Here is a 10,335-nt window from a genome sequence, read left to right as displayed (position 1 = left end):
CTTTTACAATCAGACACTGAAATTTCTCTAGATCTCATCAGAAAACTAATATTCTGAAGCTCTCCACAGTTTAATCACCTGTCCTAAAAATAAAAATATTTCAGAGACACCATTAGTATGGAATTATATTCCTGTGCCTACCTTGTTCAAGCCTCATCACTGACTCTTGTATGTTCCAAGTCCATGGGTTTATCGCTCAATGCTCTAGAGTATTCTTTTACACATTGTGAAATCTGCTGATTTCTGACCTGAATAAAAAGTGTCTCTTGCTCGTTAACATATCTATTTATTGGTAATTCTAAAGACAAAGTGAATGTTTCTAGCCATCTCACAAACATATCATGGTCTTCTGGAGTGACCTGGAAGGTGCTTGAAAATACAAAAGTGGGTTTTACAGCAAATTTTGACCGTAGTTTAGTTCTCCTCTAATGGAAACCATTCCACTAGGAAGTTTCAGGAAGATTTCTGAGAGGAATGCTCCGTGATAGGTGTAGATACTGCCCAGATTAAGTAAACCTGGCAACAGTATCTATTAAGTAAAAAAAAATGTTAGAAATTGCATGGTTAATTTTCCTAATATATACAGAATGATCTGAGATACACAAATGGCATCATGGGAAGTGGTAAACATTATTATGTACTTTCAGTCTGTTCTGAAGCATTACTTCTGTAGATGTTTACATTCCTGGAGTGAACCATTTTCTTGTCATTGGCTTTATCTAATGTGAAAAGCATTATGTCATGGAACAGATACTTAGCATTTTAAAAGATAGTTTTATCAATTAAATGCAGATAAGAACCATTTTAACATCCTGAGGAACTGAATTCCATCAAATGTAAATGTTGATTGCTACAAATGAAGTATTACATAAGAAATTGTATTGTTTATCTGGTGTTTGTAGGATCTTTATTTTCTATCCAAAAGAATTTATTGTGACACCAATGAGTGCTGTTTGGTGGGGGGGATATTTGTTTTTCTTTGGTTTGTTTTTTTTAATTTATTTTTATTCAAGTTTTGTTGTTGTTGTTGTTGTTTTTCCTTGTAGATTAGTTAGGATTTCATACAGCTATTTAAATCAAGGGAGCTGTAAGCAACTTTAGAAACAGTATAGAGTATAGAACCAATTCTTTTGACTGCACAGGGTTAGAGAGGAATTGTCCAGTTTTATCCAAGACCCTCTTACAGCACTGGAAGGAATCCCATTTTCAGATCTCTTATCTGCCAGATGCACCACATCCAGAAAAATTAAATAATAGTAAAAATTGTTTTTTCATGGTTACACAGAACTTCAAAAGTAATGTAAAATCTCTTTTAAAAAAATTTAGTCAGTTTAAATTCACTGCTTCCCTACTGACTACTAAAACAAAGGCAAGTAAGTCTTTAAGTTGCCAGAAATACCTGAATCTTAATAAAATATTTATATTAGAAATCCCAAACATGGTACACTCTTTGGATTACTTGTTTCAATGAAATATCATTATTCATTTCTGACATACAGCATAGCACAGGACAACACCTGTTATTGTTATCTATCTTTAATGCTCTTAGCGATCCTAGCAGCCACCTTTGGATTGTCTTAAAATCAACCAGTAGGAGACAGCTTTTTTACGAAGTGTATACAGTTTAACAAGTGAAGATGGACAGAGACAAGGCAATCTGGGAGTCTAACCTTCTTTGTCTACTGGGTATGGGTTTTTCATTCTGTATATTCCCTGCAGCTTTGATTTTTCCAGCTAGTAGGGCAAATTATGCTCTTAGTTACATTGCTGTACATTTACTGGCTCTTTCACTGACATAAATAACAAAGGAAGATATATCAAATCTGGTTTTATTATTGCATTAAAAACTGCTGTCTAGATGACTGCAGTAAATTTTGTATTTATTGTGCTACTTCAAAGCCATCAGAAATAAGCAGTAAAGGCAACAAATGAGAGCTGGACTCAGTTGAAGTGTTCCTTACTTTTCCCATGCAGTAATTCTGCTAGACATTCCTTCTACACATGTTCTTTATCCACACAAGTCAATATTTTACATTTAATTAAACGTTCTGTCTTGTCTTAGGAAAAACTTCCTGATTTATGGTAGGCCTGTAAGTGTGGTTATCATTGTCCTTGGCACCTATTCACCTATTTCTATTTCAGTACCTATACTGAGATTCAAGTTTTCTTGGAAAGCAGCAGACTGTCACTGTGAATCATAAGTTTGACAGGGCTGAATTTCAGGAACAGGAGGAGCACAAAAATAGGCTTGGAAAAGAATCTTTCTTGGTCAGTAGAATTTCGTAGTGCAGTTGCTTATGCCCAAGGAAATAAGGTCTTCAGAGCTGCCACTTGTGTTGGCCATAGTTTTATTCAAAATTTGTTTGTAGGACCCTTAGTTATTTATACCCATCAAGAAGAGTATTTCAGAGCTGTAATAAAAAGTAGGCCAACAAAAAAGTTCATCAGCCCCGTATGCTTTTATCCAACATAGCAGTGCATTTATTTAATGCTGAATCTTTATAATCTCACGTTTGCTGTGGGATATGGGTTTGGTCCAAGTATTGGGGTAATAAGAATGTTGTTGCTGTTTAGCATACCCTTTCACAAGGGAGAAGAGCTCTCTCCACAAAAAAAAGGTGTCTTAAATAGTCTCACCATTGTTAGTCCTGAGGCTAGCTGGGGCAAACACAACATTCCCAGGTATATGAGATGCTTTATCTAGAATAATAAAGTGTTCATAGGATATACACAGCTATTACTTCTCATAATGGAATCAGTTTGCAACTAAAGGGCTTTTTCAGTTTTTCCATGTCAGTGTGCACTAGGCCTATGTATAAACTTGGGTCCAAGAGCATGAAAATCTTAGGCAAAGCTCGTCCTGTGGTGTATTCCCACAGAACTCTGACGCTGTATGATGGAGTAACCAGGAATGCAGGTGCACTGCTGAGTGCCTGTGTTACACAGTTTAGGTACATCCTGACTATCCCAGAAGCTCAATAGGGCCCTTTTAGGTAAAGAAACTCTTTAGATGTATTAGTCTAAACACGTATTGAGACTACTATGTCTAAAGAGATTCTTTACCAAAAGCTTTTGGTGATGCCTGAATGACTTTAAACTAAAATAGAGATGACAGTGTGCAATGAAAAAAATACCTGAAACAAAACATTGTTCAGTTTGACAAGCATATCCAGAAAAAAAATCACAGATTGTCCATCCACCCTTTGAGTGGTGAAGGTTAATGGTGACTGAGACCACCATTGTAGTGAAATAAGGGTTTAACTTTTGGTTCTATGGATCCCTAACATAAATATTTGTAACATTTTTTCCCACACTTTTAGCTGATGCTTCTTTGAATGCTCAGGTTTCTTAGCAAAATTAATCTCTAGGTGTTTCTGCCGTTTATACAAATTCAGAAAGCAGACACAGAGAAGGCACAACATGTGATGAAAGATAATGTTAGTAATTGATAACATCTGTTCAGAAAGGTTTCTTCATGTTCACTTATATTTTTTGTATGATTTTGTAATATTTTTTGGTATTGTGGCATGCTCCATGCATATTACTCTGGCTACTCTTTAAATAGTTATTCAAAATTATGTTCAAGCATGCAAATATATATAAGTATATGAGTGTAAATGCATGTGGCACTTTAGAGGAACATGAAAGATAACATCCCTCCCCTAAGAAGATAAACTGTAACCCAGACAGAAAAGAATTTTTGTGATGACAATTTAAAACAAAAAGGCAAGAATGGAGTGGTTAACACTGAGCAGATGAGTACTTGAAAGTTTCTAGAAAGAATCTGATTATGTGCCAGAATCTGTAGAGGACCACACTTCTTAGAGAAAGAGAAGGCAATATTCAAAGCCTGAGGGACATGGAAGGACTTAAGTCCATAGCGGAGTGAGAAAGAAAACAGTAGGAATAACCGCTGTAAGAAACCTAGGTCTGCATGGGGTAAAAGAAGATAACATGAATAGAGACAGAAAGGAAACTGGAATCAAGTGTTCAAGGACAGGATGTCATAGTATGAAGATTTTTGTTACTTTACATAGAATATTTCCTAAGACATGCCACAAAATCTTCATATGTAATCAGAAATGTTGATCCTTTTCTGAGTTTCTCAGCATGTTTCTTCCTCATGTTTCTCAACATAGTTTTCTTCTACATGCTAACATTCTTTCTATTTCTTGCATTAGAGGGAAAGAGAATAAATTCTGTCAATTTTCACAGTTAAGGATACTCTGCTGGAAAAAGAAATGCAATTTGTGAGGATCAGAGAAAATGCCAAGGAAAAAGACAGAAAGATACTTCATCACGAGTGGCTATTTACACCTATCCCAGGGTTGACCCTCAAGGAATATTTGCACTACAAATCAAGCTCACAAGAGATGCACATGCCAGAAGTAGGCACTGACCTTTATTCAGGCCATTTGTATACATGTATCATGATGTAGCCCTTAAAAGCCCAGAGGTTTGTATCTTCCCATTGGCTAGTTCACTGAAGAGAAATCTGGGAAAGGATTAGCATTATGGAGCTAAGATGGCTGACGATCTCCAGAAGAGACAAGGCAGTTTTGTAGCTAATGGAGAAATATATTTTCTCTCTGTCTGCAACACTTAAGTTTCAGCTTGGTGAGTTGCACCATGGTTTTTACATAGATTAATATGGATGGGATTCCTCTGAGCAGCAGAGAAATTTTCTGAGCTACCCATTTAGGCCCCTTTCATATAATCAGTAGAATAAAACAGATGCTTCTAAAGAATTGTTTGTCTCATCTTAACATTGGCACCTGAAGCAGGCTGGATGCCATAGGTCAGTAGCATGAAATTGGCTATTTTCTCCCTCTGTATATAAGGGAAATCCTGAATTACTAGCTTAGACTTCTATACCTGTCTGTACTGTAGTCATGTGAAGGCAGGTGAAGTGAATCCCATCCTGTGCATCTCCTGAATGATTATTTTAATTTGTAACTGCTGCTGCAATGTAGCCCATCTTACTGCTCTCAACAGATGCGGATTAAATTTGGCATTAGAATTCATCAATAATTTTGGCATTTTTTCCCAATAATCTGTGCTTTTGTTCAGACATGTAAGTACATGTAAATTAAAATAATTGACTCTATTGCAAAATGTTATAGTAGAAAAAGATTCACTCAATTTCTAAAGAAATAAACACAATATTTTGAACCTAATTTATTTGGCAGTGATTTGCTCCCAGTGATTTAGGAATGCTTACATTTCTTAAATTGTCACCTTATCATCTTACGGAAAGTAAGAATTTCATAGTTCTTGAGTGCAAGAATATGGACTAAAAAGTGATTCTGAGTAACTGTCTGCTGTGTGGAGACTATCCCTTGAGCACAGGATAATATGGGGTGAAAATATGAGATTATGTGGTAAATTACTATTGTAATGATGCATAAAGTATCTTAATTAAGATTACAATAGCAAATCATAAATACAATTTACAGCTCTTCGGCATTGCCTTTTCAGGCTCACTTTTAAAACAGATATAGCCTTCTGTGGAGGTGTACCTGTTTCACAGAATTGGGAAAGGATCTCAGGTCGTGGGGAATATGCTAAGTGTCTGTCACAAAGCACCTGTAGAAACCATATCTAAACAGTGATTCAATGGCAAAATTCTTTAACTGGGCTGATGAAATAATACGAGTTTAAATTTAAACTTCAGTCACAGTGGTAGAAGGCATGCAATTTCAGTTTTGTTCTTGTTCTGCTGAATTTAAATGATAGTTTTACAAAAATAAATAAGTATTTATTGTCTAATTTTAGATGGTATGGTAAAAGAGCTATCAGTCACAACATCTTGTCCTTTAATTCACCAATATATATTAGTGACACACACTACAACTAATAAACAGTCTGTCATGTCTGACAAAGTTCCGTGATGTAGGTAAGTGGTCAGTGGATAGATACTAACATCCTCCTCCACTTCCTTGTGAAATTAACTGTGAAGATGTGAAGATCAAGAGTTTACTAACTGGAAAGGTAACATCCAGATGAAGCAATCTGCCACTTAAAGGAGAAGGATAGGAAAGCAATAAAGCACATCTACAAGTCATAGGTGAAGCTGATGGCAATGATTCAAGTCGAGAAAGTTGTTGAGAAATAAAATTGCTGTGACAATGAAGAGCAGCAGATATAAGCAATTCTTTACACAGCACATAAAATTATTAATTCTACTTCTTTAGAAATAACTGACAACATGAAAGCCATGCTAGATATTTTTGTACATATCTTCAACAGCATAATAGATTTTTTACTTTGCCTTCAGGAAAGCATATGTGTGATACAATTTTTTGTGTTTATTCGTAGTCTTCCAGGTCCAACTGTATTGCTTCATCAGCAAGTTCTTCTCCCTCAGTGCTCATCTATAGCCTCTGTATTCAAGAATTCATTCTTTACAGGGAGAGTTTCTTCACTTATTTTATGTCTTCATTATAGGTATTGTCTTCAAGGAACCCTATACGGGAAGATACAGGTGTAACTTATATGCATGGCATTATTGTCATCTGTCTCTGCATTTAATTTAGTGTTATCCATAGAAACCACTACTTTTAGGAGCAGTTGAAATTACAGAGATGATTACTTAGTGTTGTGATGCTTACAGTCATTTGGAAATGATATATTTTACCCTCATTCTTGATGAGATACATTTTGGACTTTGAAGGATGATTTGAGACCTTCTTCACAGTCTCTTAATTTTTTTTTTTTTAATACAAAGTTCAAAAGTGTGGATAAATAGTGAAATAGCATAGGCTTACAACACAGACATCCATCAATGAAAAAGAGAAAGAACTGCAAAACATTTTGTTGTCCTTTGCTGTGACAGGTAAAGAGATGCTCAGAAGTGCTAAACTTGCTTATATTATGCAACTGAGATTAAATATCAGCACTTACCCAGATAAGAAGAAGCAGTACCAAGTAATGAAATCAAAATAATAGAAACTGTACAGGTGGTTGAATCAGAATAAGCAGAGAAAACAAAAGAAGCAGAAAATAGCTGAATAGAACCTCTGCTGCTCCTGACTATAAAACTGCTGTGCTCTACTCCCTAGGTTAGAAATGCATCGAGCTTCATAGAAGGTTTATTGCTACTGTTTTTCCCTTTTAGCAACGGTATTTCTTCAAGAACTCAATTTAAAAACAAGGCATTTTATTTCTTTTTATCTCATCTTTTTATCTTTAGTGATTATTTTTCAACCACAGTTCCTTTGGGAAGTGGCAGTGTCCAATTCCAAGAAGCATTTCTGATTAAAAATAAATACAAAATGTGGGATCATTCAAGTCTCTGTGCTTGAAGAGAAACTATATGAAATCTTCATGATATTTTCACATTTTGTGCAGCTACCAGTAAGGGAACATGACAGAGGAAATATTTTATTCATAATAGGATCATATAATAATTAAAAGTAAAATTAACTATATAAAACTAAGTTTTAGAATAACTTTTAAGTTGCCAGGGAAGAGGAATGTCAATCCATTCCATTCCTACCAGTTTGATGCCAGTGCCAGGAAGAGATGTCTAGCACCTGGAGAGGGATCAGGTCAGCATGAGAGCACCTGAAGAGCATCACAAAGGAGTTTCAGCTACTCCAACTGGTAAGTCAGCTTCATGAGGGACTCAAATGCAAAGGACTATGCAAAGGCACATAGTATGGGGCATAAACAAGGAATTAGAGATGTGCACACAACTGCAGGGCACTGATCTTACTGGTATTGTGGTGATATTGTGGAGACACCAAAAAGGAGGGGCTGGTGGGAAATGTGAGGGCTTGGCTGCAGAGACCATGAAATGGTGGAGTTCAAGGTCCTTGGGGCAGTGAGGATGAGGCATAGCAAGCTCACTGCCCTGGACTTCAGGAGAGCAGACTGGGCCTCTTCAGGTATCTGCTTAGTACAGAGGGAGCAGGGCCCCAAGGAAGCAGGTTAATCTTCAAGGATCACCCCCTCCAAGCTTGGAATCAATGCATCCCAAGAAAGAGAAAGCCAGGAAAAAAAATCAGGAGGTCTGAGTGGATGAACAAGAAGCTCCTGGACAAAAGCAAACACAAAAAGGAAGAGTACAGAGGGTGTCAGCAAGGACAGGCAACCTGGACAGAGAGATTGTCCAAATGGCCAGGGATCTGGTTAGGAAAGTTAAAGCTCTGATAGAAATAAATCCAGTCAGAGACATTCAGGGCAGCAAGAAAAGCTTCTGTAACACTGGTGATAAAAGGAAGAGTAGAGAAAATGTGGGCTTCTGCAAAAGCCTCTAGTACTCACACTTTTCCAGCAGCAGTAGGCACCTCAAAATTCTTAGACAAATTCCTGGAAGTTCTCCAACCAACCCAGGCAAGAAAAGAAACCCAGAAATAGATGTGCGAAGTGTTATGGCTGTTAGCTGCCTCTGCTGCACCCTGGGCAAAAGGAGGTAAAGTTTAAATAAATTAATATTAGTTATATAGCTCTATAATGTCTATTTTTTGAGTAGCCAAAAATAGTCTATTTTTAGAGTGAGTCTGCTTTATACCTTACTGGTGTATATACTATAAGACATCCAGACATGTAAATAACTTTACCTGAAAGGGGTTTTATTTAAAGCTAATTCGCACAAAGGAGTTTTGTATCTTCCACATGAGCAGAATGCATGAACATTCTGCTTTTCTTAACACTGTTATGAAAGTTGTGCAGAAGAAAATGTTGAGAAACTTCTCTCCCACATTAAACAACTAAGATGCTTTCTCTTAAGCAGACCATTATTAATTATTTTCAGAACTATTTCAGAAGATTGATTCATGCATAAAAATGCATTTAGTCAAGGATTTCAGGTTTCAGCAACTCTGCTTAGAAAAGCTTTATAATTTTCTTCTTGAAGAAAGATCTTTAATTACATTGGAGCAATAGAGTGGGATTTATGCATATATTCTAATTATGTACTAGTAAAACTGAAAAGCTCTTCGTTAAAACCATGTGGAGAAAAATCAGACACATGCCAGCACTTCATTACTGAGAATTTAAGAGGAATTGTGTGGTGGCTTATTATCAGTATTACATAAATAGAAGGGCACTCTGCATATTGCGTATGTCGACACAGTCTTTTAGATTAAAAAATAGGGTGATTTTGAGAAAACAGAAGAAGATGCAAATTAACTCAGTTAATTAAACCAAACCAATTAATTCTACACTAGTACCTTACTACCTGTTTAGTAGACCAAGAATAATAATAAACATGTTATTTCTAAGTTAAATCTATATATATATCTCCATGCACAGACATCTATGGAAAATATAATATGAAAGATCAAAGTTCACTCAACCCTAACCTAATTAGATCTAAATAATCATCAAATAATATGATTAGATCATGTAATTGTTCATAAGAATTACATGCTTATGGCATGATCAGAATATACGGCATGCTTTCTGTTTAAACAAGAGACTTTAGGATGAAGGGTTTTCTCATGCTGTAAACAGGAACAGCTGGTGCACAGGCTGTATTACAACACACTGGAATAGAAATACAATAGATTTATTGTTACTTCTAAAATTGTGTACAAAGAAGTCATTCATATTTTAAACACAGAATTACTGAGCACTTCTTGCCAAATTGCAGACCCTCATGAACAATTTCCTTTGAGTCACAAGCACATGACTTTTCACTTCTGAGGGTCAGTCCATAAGATGATAAAATAATCAAGACTTGTGAAGGGATTTGGGTATGTACAACATCCAGCTGCTGACTCCAAATTCATAGAAGGGAGCTGAATAAACTATGAATCTGAGCAGGGTAGAGAGGGGATAGCAGTAGAAGTTAGAAATGAGAATGGAAAAAACTGTGTGTCTGTCTGTAAGTCTCTGCTGAAGCTCACATTTTGCCAACTCCTGCAGCTCTTTCTTTGTTATTGAGACCCCTTGTATTACACACCCAGCCATAATAAAAAAGGATATTGCTGTATATTCTAATTGAGCCAGCTCATTAAACATAAAGAGAGTTGACATAGTGGTTTGATTATGGGGAAGATTTCTTGTGGCTGTGTGTGTAAAATACCTAGCTCATTATTTTTTAAGTAAAAAAAGCTACCTAAATTATGCATAACATACATATCATTGCATGATTAAACAACATAAATAATTTTATAATATTTTAAATATCTCATTTTTACTTCTATCAGTACGTATTTTTAATGAAAAGAATTACTGAAATTTTTAAGGGTAACTTTAAAGGAAGACACATATGAATGAGAAACTTCTATCACCAGTTCTAGTATTGTCCTATTACAGACAAATTTCTTATGTAATTTTTTTCTTAAACTGATCAAATTTGATTTTAAGCTTCTAAGGTTTCTTGTC

This window comes from Aphelocoma coerulescens, chromosome 3, assembly GCF_041296385.1.
Source record: "Aphelocoma coerulescens isolate FSJ_1873_10779 chromosome 3, UR_Acoe_1.0, whole genome shotgun sequence".
Taxonomy (NCBI): domain Eukaryota; kingdom Metazoa; phylum Chordata; class Aves; order Passeriformes; family Corvidae; genus Aphelocoma; species Aphelocoma coerulescens.
Note: the sequence above shows the minus strand (reverse complement) of the source record.